The following is a 14,766-nucleotide window of genomic DNA, read 5'->3' on the forward strand; positions in this document are numbered from 1 at the left end:
TTATATTTTGTCTACCTGTGATCCCATCCTGTCTCATGGCTTCACACTGAATATAAAACCTTTCCACAGAATAGCAGAATCCCACATCATAGCTTATTTTTGCTAGTTCTACTTGCATATCTAATTGCTATGTTTAAATTAATAGGGCTGAGTCGGAACTATTTATCCAACTCTTACTAATGCCAAACCAGCCCTGCTCATGGTCTTTCATCTCCATTAACAGTACTGTTATTAACAGTTTCTTGTATCAAAATGTTGAAAGACTTACTTGATTTTTGTCATTCGTGTAAATCAAGCTTATTATTGCTTCAGGGACTTTACAAGTAGTGTTTTAATTTTTAGAATGTTGTTGAAAATAAACTTCTTGAGTCTTAATATTACTTTCTGTGAATCTATGTTTAAATAACACTTTTCCAGAGAGGTCTTCCTCGACAGGTATATCTGAAATAACCCATCTATCTCTAAATTATCCTCTACATTTAAGCAACTTTATTATTGCAGGTTTAGTTATTGATTTTCAATATACACAATCAAAATATAAATAAAATGGCAGGGCTTGTTGGTGTATTGCAACACACTGGACTCATTACCTGGACATGTATGTATTGATAAATTGTTATACATATTTGTTGAAAAACAATATGATAAACAGAGCCTATATCTGTAAGTATAGAGGGGAAATAACAAGAGCAGGAAGGATATGAGTGTGTGTTATTGTTAATGGCAAATAATCAGGAGAGAGAGAGATAGTGTGTGTGTGAGAGAGAGAGAGAAACTAGGTTCCTAGGAGAAAATGATTTCTGTTATGTATAGAATTACCCACTAAAGCTGCAAGTACCTTCTATATGAATAGTGGGCCTAGATGTAGAACATAAACATGAACATGCCTACCAAAAATTACATTTTATTTGATAGATTTGGTGCCAAATTATATACTTGTTCTGACACAAGATCTTTAGAGTCTGGATATTGTAGATTATTTAAGGCTCAATTTCATTTTCTAAACAATGCTAAATATTCTAGTTAATATCAAAGAAGGTCAGAAAGCAATCTATTGTGAAAAAATGTATGGAGTTTAGTTATAAGTGTTAAGAATGGATTCTGGCTTTGCTGAAAACTGGCTGTATTACAAGATTCTGGCTTATTTATTAACCTTCACCATCCAATATTTCGTATCTCAACAAGAGGGGATAATGATGTCAAGGTTGATTGAGGTAATAAGTACACATGTTATCCCCCATCACCAATGTTTTATAATGCATTATTCCTTATGAATATGACTACATGTTCTAAATAATAATATTAAAATGATTCTCTCTTCATAAAATGACAGCATTAGAAAATATTGGAAGTAATTTTTAATGATTTTTGAGTTATGCATGCCTCAGTAATTTTGAGGAGTCTTTTTAGTAGCAAGTTAGATGCTATTTCAAAAAGGTATCTTCATGTTATATAATAGTATATCAAAATATAAATAAAATGGCAGGGCTTGTTGGTGTATTGCAACACACTGGACAACAAATTATTGTTTGTTCTTGTTCAAGTATTGTCATGTCAAGTATGTATCCTTAATAGATGATATGAGATAGGCTTCCAAGTATATACTTACTCTCTTATTCAAAACCTTTTTTGTAGAATTCTACATAAAGCAGATAGCATTAGCAAACATTTGTTATGCATATAGTTAATAATGTTAATGTCAAATGGTTATTTCAAATGTCTTTGTTTTTTTAAAAGTAAGATGTCATTTAAAATATACATCCCATTGTTAGATACCAGTTTAATAATTTGAAAATGATGGTAAGTGGTGTTTCAGGATATTTCTTGTTGGTTTCTGCTTCAAAGGAAAGGCCAAATTAAATTAGGGGGGGTTAACTTTGAATTTAAATATGTCTCAACAAAACAGTTAAACATCTAGGTCACTTAGGGTTAAATTCATGATTTGCTACATCAGGTTAACCAATTAGTAACTTGTGACATTGAGCAGATTATTCAAAATTTATGAGACTCAATTTCTTAATTTTTGAAATAAATATAATTATAACACTAAATACATTTATATTATGTGAGAATAAAATAACAGTATATTTAAACTATGCAAAACAACTAAGATTTAATATTATTTAATAAAAATTATTATTATTGTTATTATTATTATTTTGTTAACAACTCAGACTTCTTTTGCCTTGAAATATTTATAAAAACCATCTTTTCTAAACCAGTCTGATATGCACAATTTCTTTGCAAAGTTACTGTACTTAGAAATTTTTATTTTTCGTTCTGTTCACCTGTCTCTTTCATTGGCCTTAAATTTTCTTAAACAAATTTGCTTCATATTGGTGTTCCCAGGCTAGCATATTGTTGGGCACACCATGGTCCTGCATGGGATGACTCATTTTCTTATAACACAATATTATCTGAGAAAACTTATATAAACACTTTTGACAAAATGTCATGTTTAAGTTGAAATTTAAATTGTTTTCTTATTAGTAAGAAAATTTTTTTATAAGATATACCTATGTATTATATTGATGATTTGTACCATTTTAGGAAGATGTGTGAATATTAGAGTAACTGTAATTTCTTTTATTATATAATTTATATAAGAACTAAAGTGGAGAAAAATTTCAGATATTGTTACATTCTCATAACATAAATCTATTGACAATAATCTCTGTCAAGTTACTGAAAAGACATAGAAAAAGAAATTTCAGTACCTCTTGAAAACTTATCAAAGTGACTAGATCATGCAGAAACTAAATATCTTTTTAACATTTTATAAAACCGAGCTTATCTCCTATAGCAAAGACATAGTATGCTAGTCTATTTTTCAGTTTCTTTTTCTAGATGATGCATAGTTAATTTCATTTTGAAAATTGATTACAGTACCTGATTGATTGCAGCGATTGCTTTTCTTGTCTTGAGCAAGGAGACAGCATTTATAATTCTTATTAAAAGTTGATTAGCATTTAATACTGTTTATCTTGTTGAATGTTGCATAATAAATTTTAAAACCAAAACTTGCATGGCCAATTACTAAATATAAATACAAAGTAAATGACATTTTCAAGTGGTATAGAAAATTTAAAGGCATGATTTTCAATGTTTAAACAAACCTAAAAAGTATCTCATTAAAGGAAGTAACTCTGTGGTCTTAAAGAAGCTTTTGTGTCCTCTTTGTGAAAATGTTTGTGATTTTAGCCTGAAATGAATACAAGCTGCATTGTCCCTAATGTATTTAGAATTTTCATAACATAAAATTGTATAGCTATCCAATTGGTTTTATTTTTCTAAAGATTGTACCTATGATTAAAGTACATATGAATTGAAATGTATATGTTTTCTATGTATAGACCTAATCTGTACACTTATACTCCTATACTACTTTGACAGAAATAGTTAATTTAACTGTATTTTGAAATGAGTTTGCTAGTACATAAAATCCAAATTGGTGAAACAGATCACTCAAAATGCTATCACTGAAAATATATCATTTTCCTTCACCTATTGAACAGTTCTCAGTGGGCATACAATCTCATTTGACTGCTGAATGGAAGGATTTATAAATAGTGTTGCATAGAAATGAAAATTGTGACTTTTTTTAGGTGAGAGGAGAGGAGACAGTGAGGCAGACTCCTGCATTCACCCCAACTGGGATGTACCCAGCAATCCCATGTTGGGCCAATGTTCAAGTACCAAGCTATTTTTAGCACCTGAGGCTGATGTACTCCAATGGAGCTATCCTCAGCACCCGGGGCCATGCTTGAACCAATTGAGCCACTGGCTATGGGAGAGGAAGAGGGAAAGAAGGGGAAGAGGTCTGGGTGGGGAGAAGCAGGGTGTCACTTCTGTGTGCCCTGACTGGAAATCAAACCCAGGACATCCACATGTTGGGCCAAGTCTTTATCCACTGAGCCACTAGCCAGGGCCAGTGACTTTAACATGTTTTTTTTGTGACTCTCCCACACTGTGATATCGGCTGTTTTCAGAGAGATCAGGACTTTATTTCCTCCTTCAAGGTTTAGGGTATATTGCCTATGATAACTGAGGACATACACATTGCATACCTTCAAATGTAATATAGAGGAACTAAAAACTTCCAAATGACTGCAGAATACAGAGAATCTGTGAGAATGCTCTCGTTCGGTTTTACATTGTGGCTGCCTGAGCTACCTGCCCTGAATTCCATAGCCTATTGTGCAAAAAGAATATTATTCTGTTGACAGCAGACAATTGAGATTAGTGGAAGTGATGCACACTTGTGCAGGAGAGCCGAGTAGGCAGAAAAAGTGAGCAAAAGGGAAATGAAGTGACCTCCTAACAGCAGATGAACATGACTCAATCAGCAATGGAAATCAATGAGCTGAAAGGAGCTGGCAGGGAAAATCAATGAGGCAGTGATGCACTGACCAATGAACTTTGTCCCTTTTTGTATTCTTGTCTGGCTATAGCAACCTGAATGCCCAAGTATGTCTCTTTCAGGTCATTCCTGCCTTTCCATTTATATTCAAATTCTCAGTCTCCTCTAGTTTTCATGCTACTGGACATCAGGCTCTGTGCACAATTTAAAGCATTCAAAGTTTATGTGATTATCATTCCCCTCACTCGGGATGAGAAAGTAGCCAGAGACTAGCCTTTATCTGAGAAACTGGCTATCCAAAATATAGTAGAGTAGAAATCAGCAAAAAAGTTTAGACTGGACCTGCAGGGACTGCAAGCAAATTTTAGCTTTGCCATTAAATTGTATCTCTGTGCTATTTACTTAAACTTTACACCTTACCTATAATGGATATGATGGGTGGACTTCTTAAACAATTACAGCATGTCAAAAAACATGCTAGTAAATACCTTATGTCTCCCAGGATCCTGCTGTTTCCAAGTTATACATTATCAGTAGTTTATTAAGCAAATGTTATTATTAAAGGAGGAGGCATCACTCTGTTTCAGGTGCAAATAAAACTGGTGGAGTTAATGGAGCATTTAAAATGAGATTTTAGGGTTTATCATTGTAAACCTGGAGCCAGAAGGAGCAACTCATGGGAAAAAGCAATGCCACAAATTCAATTAAGATTGAAGTGTGAATACTTGGAATTTAGTGATCTGCCTTGCAGTACATGGTCTTCCACAACTACAACCACTCTGAACCTCTGCTTCCTAATTTAAATCATAGTTGCATGCTTCTGTAGATTCTTGTGAGACTATAGTAAGAAAATTTCCCGAAAGAGTTGAAAATAAAATGTATGGTACTATGACTGGGAAAATAGCAACAATAATACAAAGAGTTAACAGGGAGAATGAGCAGAGCCATTTCTTTAGTCTAGATTTAAAATAAACAAATTTGGGAACTGACCTGATATCTGTCACATTTTGTGTCTAAGTTAGTTGGTTTTCTCTCATTTATACATTAGCAAAAAGTGATATTGTTTTCTGATTAATAATGCTGTGGTCATTGATTAAATAGTTCAGCTGGTCAGCATTTCTGTTAAGTTTCTAGTTTGTTTTCTTGGTTCTTTTCCTACCTAGATTGCATAAACCTGGGTGCACAGTGTGATTCAGGCTTCTATATACCTCCCCAGTAATTTAGCAAAGTACCTCACTTAAAAGTAAGTGTTTAAAACACTGTTTTCATTAATGTTGCTAATGAATTGCTAATGTATAATATTTTAACATTAAGTACTCTAATTTTTACTAAATTCTGTGAGTTGATTTTTCAATTTTTCATCTTAAAAAGCCAGGATGCAGAGCAGGAAAGTCAATTTCCTAGATTATAAGACCTGTACTAACAAAGACCAGAGCCTTTCAGCTTCTCTTCACAGGTGTTCTGTATGGAAAGGAAAGCTGGAATATAGAATTACCATTGGAATAAAGGTCCCTCTTTGAGAGGCAATTTTTAGCGTAATTGAGTAATTCCTTTGGTAGCCTGAGGAGTCACCTCAGTTTGGTCTCAGTGTCCTTCTTTAGAAAAAAGGATTTCCCTCAGCTCATATTGTCCCCTACAAGCTTGGGAGCTGGGTGTCACTTTAATATGGGTTTCAGCATTCTGCACACTGCTCACCTAGACAAATTAAAAACTGAATTTTTTCTGTAAAATGTTATTTTTAAAATGTTCACATTTAACTCTCTTGTACAAATTGGAAAGCAAAATGAGGTTAATCAGATGTCCAGAAAAGGGTCACTTTTCTCTTTTTGCTAAGGGTATTATGGTATGTATTTTATTAAACTTGTTTTGTTTCCCAGTTTAGGTATGGTATCAAACATGCATAAAGTATCAATTCTGGTTCTGAATCTAATTAGGATAAAATCTACCACTTACTATATTAATGTTCTACAAAAGGTTTTTAATCAGATTATTAAGATTAATTTTTTATATGTAAAGTAGTAAGACAATTAATCTGGCAAAGGTTCCTATGTGCTGTGAAAAATAAAATGCATCTAAGTGTTCATCACAGTTACTGCCTATGCATAGTATGTGTGAGTAATGCTTACTCACATTCCTTATACTAATAAATTGTACAAGAAGATAGAATGCTATTTATAAAAATGTAGGCCCTGGCCAGTTTTCTCAGTGGATAAAGCTTTAGCATAGCATATGGACGTACTGGGTTCGATTCCAGTCAGTGCACACAAGAGAAGCAACTATTTGTTTCTCTTCTTCTCCCTCTCCCCCTTCTCTCCCTCTTTCTCTCTTTCACCCAGTGGCTTGAGTGTCAGTCAGCCTCAGATGCTGAGGATAGCTAGGTTGATTCCAGCATCGGTCCCAGATGCAGTTGGCAGGTTGAACCCAGTCAAGGTGCATAGGGGACTATATATATATATATATATATATATATATATATATATATATATATATATATATGGCCTGACCAGGTGGTGGTGAAGTAAATAGAGCATCAGACTGGGATGCAGATGACCCAGGTTTGAAACTCTGAGATCGCCAGCTTGAGCGTGGTTTATGTAGCTTGAGCATGGGCTCACCAGCTTGAGCGTCGGGTTGCTGGCTTGAGTATGGGATCATAGACATGACCCCATGGTCACTGGCTTGAAGCCCAAGATCACTGGCTTAAGCCCAAGGTTGCTGGCTTGAGCAAGGGGTCACTTGCTCTGCTCTAGCCCCCCCCCCCATTAAGGCAAATATAAGAAAGCAATTAATGAACAACTAAGGTGCTGCAATGAAGAACTGATGCTTCTCATCTCTCTCCTTCCTATCTGTCTCTATCGGTTCCTCTCTCTATTTCTCTGTCTCTGTCACTATATATATATATATATATATATATATATATATATATATATATATTATGTGTGTGTATATAATCATAGGACATAAAGCCAAAAAACAATAAGCAGAAGCAAGAAGAAAATCACACCCTCAAAAAGGTTAAGAATCAAGTGAGGGGAAAGTGCTATAAATAAAATAATCACATAAATACAGATACAATTATAATTTGGACAGTGTTCTAAGGTCAATAGACACTGAGAAATGGCAGATATGAAGAATAAGTAAAATAAATATTAAGGAGAAAAACACCTGTAGCTAGAATCAGATAAATGTAACATGTTCGAGTAGGTTCAAGAGAAATAGAAATATAGGCTTCCAGGTAAATGAGCACATGAGAGCATTCTGATTAGAACTCAAGCCCCAAAATAACTTGGAGCTCAGAAAATAGTATCATTATGAAAGCAAAGTGATAGAAGACTGTGGGTTATATGTGGGCCATCACCTTAGGAAATTAGTTATTGGCACCAAAATATCTCAAGATATTTTTCTGTGGCTTAGTTTTAAAAGGGAGAAAGAAGTGTGTAAAGGATGAATACGGAATGTATCAGAGAGAACTACTATGGATATTGAAGAAGTAGCCCCTAAGAACAGAATAGTGATGATGACTGAGCTTAGGCTGTTAATGAGACAAAGATATTGAGGAAAAGAACATCCCTGGGAGAAAACACACCATTGCTGGGAGCTGATAGAATACAAGTCTTAATTGGAATTAGACTCTTGGGAAATGAGACTCTGTTTGGGTATGATCAAATGTACTCGATTTTGAATACTTTTCAAAATGAAGGCAATATCTACCATATAATGCAATCCAGTTTGTAACATAATTTTAATATGGGCCATAAGAATAGAAACAACAAACCATCTTTCTTATTTATCTTTTGCATAGAATAGGAAATAAGTAAATAATGTTTTAAAGTAGAATAGTGTCCTAAAATGTTAAAACAATATAGTGCACTACTTATATTGTTATTTTACCTTTTAATAATAGTATATAAAATTTATAAGTAATTTGAATATATATATATAACAGAAAAATATTAACAATATTTTTAAAATATTGTTAAAACATATTTTAACAATATGTTTAAAATATTAACAATAATTACCTCAGTGGTAGATACATACCTATATATATGAGCACACAGAGATGTATATAAATATTCTTTTTTTAACCATTTATAATTTTAAACTTTATCTAAAATTAGAAAGTAATATTTTATTAATGAGAAGAAAGTAATTACAACAACAGAAAATTGTTAAGATTATATTTAAACAGTTTCTAGGAGAAAGTAAAAATTTTTGGAAATTTAAAAATATTTTATTTAAATACATTTTCTTACTAAAATTTAATTAAAGTTTAATTAGTCAAAGTTAGACACAATTCCATCACAGTTTCAAAATTTTCAATGAGTTCAAAGAAGCAACGATATTTTTGAGGACAATTTCAAAATTTCATATACCTGGTTTATTCAATTTGAAAATATTTTCTAGTATCCCTCCAATTTTTTCAGTATTTCTTAAGGCATTTGACAAAAACTAACATTTGAGGTATATCTGCAAAGATAATTAGCTCTTCACTTCATGTGTTGTGTTGATGATCTCTGTGTGAATACAGGCCAACATTTCCTAATTCACCATAGGATATCAACCTCTCCAATTGAACATCTGCTGTACAAAACAGATGGGTCTCTGTGAGAATAGTTGAAGTCCAGGTTTTTGCAGGTAAGTTTAACCTTAACTTTTTGCTACCACACCTCTGCCAAAAATCTAGCTAAGATAAATTTTACTAAATAAAATAATCGGAAAAAACAGCTATGTTTTATTATATCCTCTCCTTTGCATAAATTTGATCTCCAGGATTTGGCTGTTTCCTGTAGATCTTCATTAACTTGGTTTACAATAAGAAATATTCAGTAGGTTAAGCTATGTTTATGGTTGACAGAATTTTGCTTTTCATTATCTTTGTCCCTTGGTGTCATGACTTAGGTATGTTAGCTTACATTGCAAAAGAGACTTTGCAGATGGAATTAAGGTTCTAACATTAAGATAGGTAGATAATTCAGGGTTATATGGGTGGGTTCAATGTAACACTAGAGCTCTTGAAAGCAGAGTTATTGCTCCAGCTTAGTCAGTCAGAAAGATGTGGCAGAAAAAGAGACAAAGAAGATGAGTAAAAAAAAAAAAAAGGTAAGAAAAATTTAGAGCACAGGGAAAGGACTTCACCCTAGTTGCTGGCATTGCAGATATAGAAAGTGCCCAGAAGATGGGGAATGATGGTAACCTCTGACTCTTGGCTAAGATCCAGTAAGGAAACAGTGACCTCAGTCTACAATCATGAGGAACAGAATTCTGTCAACAGTCTGAATGAACTTGAACATGGATTCTTTCCAGAATATCCAGGAGGAAATCCAGTCCTGCCAACACATTGATTTCTTCTGCCTTGAGCATCTTATGCAGAGAAAGTAGCTGAGCCACACTGTACTTGCACTTGTGACCTACAGAACTCTGCGGTAATATATTTGTGTTGTTTCAAACCACTAAGTTTGTGGTAGCAGTTTCATGGAGACAATAGAAAAATAATAACAGTGTTGTATCTCTGGTTTTTATATGAGGTCAGTATAATAATGGTCATATGAAGAATGCTTCAACAGCTTAAAAAAACATAAGATGTAATTACGCTATAGAAGAAAATATATAATATCATCCATTATCTTTAAATAGTAAAACCATTATCACTTATTTCACCATCAACAAAATAAAAAGACACTTATTTAATGGGAGAAAGTGTTTTCAATTTAAATATCCAATAAGCAGGTAATATATAAAATATGCAGAAAAGTTATACAACTCAATAGACCCCCCCTGCCCAAATAAACTAATTTTAAAATGGGCAAAGGACCTGAATAGATTTTTTTTCCCCAAAGAAAACATACAAATGACCAGCAGATAAATGAAAATATGCTCAACATTTTCATTTCAAAAGGCAAATGCAAATCAAATCAAAATGAGATATAAGCTTATACCTGTTAGAATGACTATTACAAAACAAACAAACAAACAAAAAAGAACCTGCCTGTCCAGGCAGTGGCACAGTGAATAGAGCTTCAACTTGGGATGCAAAAGACCCAGATACCAGAGCCCAAGGTCGCTGGCTTAAGCCCAAAGGTCACTGGTCTGAAATCCTAGGTCATTGGCTTCAGCAAGGGTCACTGGCTCAGCTGCAGCTCCTAGTCAAGGAATATATGAGAAAGCAATCAATGACTAACTAAGGTGCTACAATAAAGAATCCCTATCTGTCCCTTTCTCTGTGTGTCTCACTAAAAAAAAAAAAAGACAAGTGTTGGCCATAAAATCAATTTGGAAACATAATTAGATATAAGATATTTTTAATACTCTTCATGCATAATTGCATAATATTTTTTATCTAAAATTTGTTAAATATTAGGTGTTGGACATTATTTTAAGAGTTTCACACAACTTAACTGATTTAAATATATATTTTATAACATTATTTTCAACTTTCAGATAAGAGAAATGAAGGCAACAGAGAGGTTAACTTACCTAAGATCACCCTAATAATAGGGACCGTTGGGGGAGACTAATGAACCCAGGTGCTTTAGGCTCTACAAGCCATGTGCTACTTACTCAGTATTTATAAAGAGCAGGGCCTGATACATTATGGTGAAGCCAAGGGCAAAATGAAAATGTGAGTTCCCTTATTCAAAAACCAAGAAAGGAAAGTGCCAGTAAAGATACTAACACATAAAATAAATTGTAACTATGTGTGGTGATGGATGTTAAGTAGACTTTTGTGATAACCATTCTGTAATATATATCAATAATAGAACATAATGTACTAACATATAGAGCTTTTCCTTTTGTTGCGTGGTTTGTCTCCCCTTGTGGTATTTTTTCATTTGAGTTAAATGCCAAATGTAAAGAAGAAATAAAATTTCAAATTAGCACAAAATTTACCATTTATGTTATAATGTGAAATTCCAGTTTTAAATGCAGGTTATCAATGAATTTAACTTGTACATGGATTTACTGAAATTACACAATTAGTATTTTTGGGTTACCACAGAGTTTGGTTTCAGCTGACTAGAAGAGACAAACACAAACAGGGTTCGGCAACATTGGAAAGAGGAAGGGCAGGTCCCATGAGGCACAGAGTAGACTCAGGGAGGGGCCATTCAGGCATGTGGATACTGGCGAAAATGCCAACCTTTATGGCTTCCAGTTCTAAACCTTCAACTAAACCACCTGTTGCATCTATGCATCTATGGGGGACAGAGTTAGCCCAGGCATCTCTCTTTCCTGGGGACTCAACACCCAAACCCTCTGCAGCAAACAATAATGGACAGGTAAGCATCAAGTGTATTTCAACCTCTATATTAGCAAATACTAGCTACCTGAATCGGGTGGGCGACAAGCTTGGCCCACAGAGTTACCCACTGAACACATCATGCTACAGTCACTCAGGGCAGAGAACGCCATGACTGGCAGTGTCAGGAGATGCTGAAGCATGTACAAGGCAGATCATGTCTCTTTCCCTGCCTGTGAACAGACAGTGTCAGGACTGGAGAACAGCAACAGTCTGGGTAGGTATGTGGAGGGAGAGGCTGGTAAGGCTGGGTCCCAGGGAGCAGGGGAATGAGCAGGCAAGTAAGACCCCATTAGGGCAATTGAAATGTAGTATGAGGCATATGGGACATCAACTGAAGCTCTGGAGTCCCAGCACATGCCTTATTGTCCTGTTGTACTTCATTTATAAAACACAAAACTTCTAACATTCAAATATCGAGTTATTATAAATTTTTAAATGATGACCTCAGAGTATTAACCTTCTGAGAAAGGGGTCCTGGCCCTAGCACATGCATACAGTTTTCCTCCTTTTTGTATGTGTGTGAGAGAGACAGACAGAGAGAGACAGAAAGAGGGACAGATAGGGACAGATAGGCAGGAAAGGAGAGTGATGAGAAACATCAATTTTTTGTGGTGGAACCTTCATTGTTCATTGATAGCTTTCTCATTTGTGCCTTGATGGGAAGGTTCCAGCTGAGGCAGTAACCCTTTGGGCTCAAGCAACCTTGGGCTCAAGCCAGCAACCTTGGGCTCAAGCCAGCGACCTTGGGCTTCAAGCCAGCCACCTTCGGGTTCAAGCCAATGAATGACCTTTGGGCTCAAGCCATAGACCTTGGGCTCAAGCCAGCGACCTTACTTCAAGCCAGCCACCTTTGGGTTCAAGCCAATGACCTTTGGGCTCAAGCCATAGACTCTAGGTTCAATCCAGTGACCTTGGGCTTCAAGCCAGCAACCTTGGGCTTCAAGCCAGCAACCTTTGGGTTCAAGCCAGCATGTATAAACCAGTGACCTGGTGCTTAAGTCGTTGATCCTGTGCTCAAGCCAGCAGCGTCAGGGTTTCAAACTTGAGTCCTCTGCATCCCAGGCTGACGCACTATCCACGGCACCACTGCCTGGTCAGGATCCTTTTTCTTATTTTCTTTATACGTTTTAAAATTTTTTATAAAATTCACTGTGGTGACATTGGTTAATAAAATTATGTAGATTTCAGTATACAATTCGGTGGAACATCATCTCTATATTGTATTGTGTGCTCACCACCCAAAGTCTCCTTCCATCACCATTTACCTCCTTTACCCTCTTGCACCTCCCTCCACCCCTTTCCCTCTTGTAATCCCAATACTGCTGTCTGTCTATGAGTTTGTTCCTCTGCTTAATCCCTTCACCTTTTTCACTCAGCCCCCACCCCATTCCACTCTTTCAGCTGTCAGTCTGTTCTATTTTGTTAGTTTATTTTGTTCTTTAGATTCTACACATTAAGTGAAATTATATAGTACTTGTCTTTCTCTGACTGGCTATTTCATTTAGCATAATAATTTCCATTTCTATCTATGCTATCACAAAAAGTAAATTTTCTTTCCTTTTTATGGTCAAGTTATGCTCCATTGTATAAATGTACCACAGTTTTTTGACCCATTCATCTACTGATGGGCACTGAGGCTGCTTCCAAATCTCGGCTATTATAGATAACATTGCAATGAACATGGAGGGTACATTTATACTTTTGAATTAATGTTTCAAGTTTATTCAGCTATATTCACAGAAGTAAAATCACTGTGTTAAAAAGCATTACTTTGCTATATTTTGTTATGATATTACAAATGAATTCTTTTTTTTTTTTTTTTTTCATCAAGCTGCTCCTGTATGTGCTGTGACAGGGGAATCAAACTGGCAACCTTTGTGTTCTGGGACCAGTCTAACCGACCAAGCTATTTTTCCAGGGCTTAATTTTTATTGATTTTGTAGAAAGACAGGGAGGGGGAAGGGAAGGATTTGTTGTTCCACTGAGTCGTGTATTTTTCGGTTGCTTCCCATGTGTGCCCTGACTGAGGATCAAACCCACAACATTATTATTTCAGGATGACACGCTTTTTTTTTTTTTTTTTACAGAGACAGAGAGTAAGTCAGAGAGAGGGATAAACAGGGACAGAGATAGGAATGAATAGAGATGAGAAGCATCAATCATCAGTTTTTCATTGCGACACCTTCATTGTTCATTGATTGCTTTCTCATATGTGCCTTGACTGTGGGGCTATAGCAGACTGAGTGACCCCTTGCTCGAGCCAGCGACCTTGGGTCCAAGCTGGTGACCTTTTGCTCAAACCAAATAAGCCCGCGCTCAAGCTGGCGACCTCGGGGTCTCAAACCTGGGTCCTCCGCATCCCAGTCCGATGCTTTACGCCACCGTTTGGTCAGGCCAGGATGACACTCTTAACCAACAAAGTGAACCTGCTCGAGTCACAAATAAATTCTTATATTTAAAATTAAAATATATGTTGCAATGTTTATATATTTCTCTCTACATGAATGCAGACAAGATATCATAATATTTTTCTTTTATAAACTTTACCAGAATACTCTAATTTATTTTGAAAATGTTCCATTGATGAATATGTAGAAAAATACAAAAGATATTTTGTATTTGAAAATATGCTATTCTTACTTTTATTATTCACATAAAAACTGCTTAAAGCCTTTAACTTATTCATTGCTTCCTTTTGAAAATGTACACCACAACTTTAATATTGCTATATATTTATTGCAATTTCTGGCACATCAATAATGTTTTGTTGAATGAATAAAAATGGCAGGAATGAAAGAATACACTTATAATATTCTACTCACTTGGATTCCTGGATGTTCTGAAATAAAATTTACTTTGATCACAATAGAATTAGCCTAGGCAGTTGAACTATCATACCCCAAGTACGTTTTTAAATTTATTTTTTCACTTTAGTCTAATTTTCTAGTTCTATTTTAAATTCACTTGAAATTTGTGTCAAATCTTTTTTTATGAGGGGGTGTAGGAAAAGGTATAATGAATTGATTTTTAAATTTCAAGAAAATATACTCTTTAAAAAGATGTGTAGTTTTATTCTGAGGATAATTATTAATTACCGAAAGAA

Source organism: Saccopteryx bilineata, chromosome 2, assembly GCF_036850765.1.
Source record: "Saccopteryx bilineata isolate mSacBil1 chromosome 2, mSacBil1_pri_phased_curated, whole genome shotgun sequence".
NCBI lineage: Eukaryota > Metazoa > Chordata > Mammalia > Chiroptera > Emballonuridae > Saccopteryx > Saccopteryx bilineata.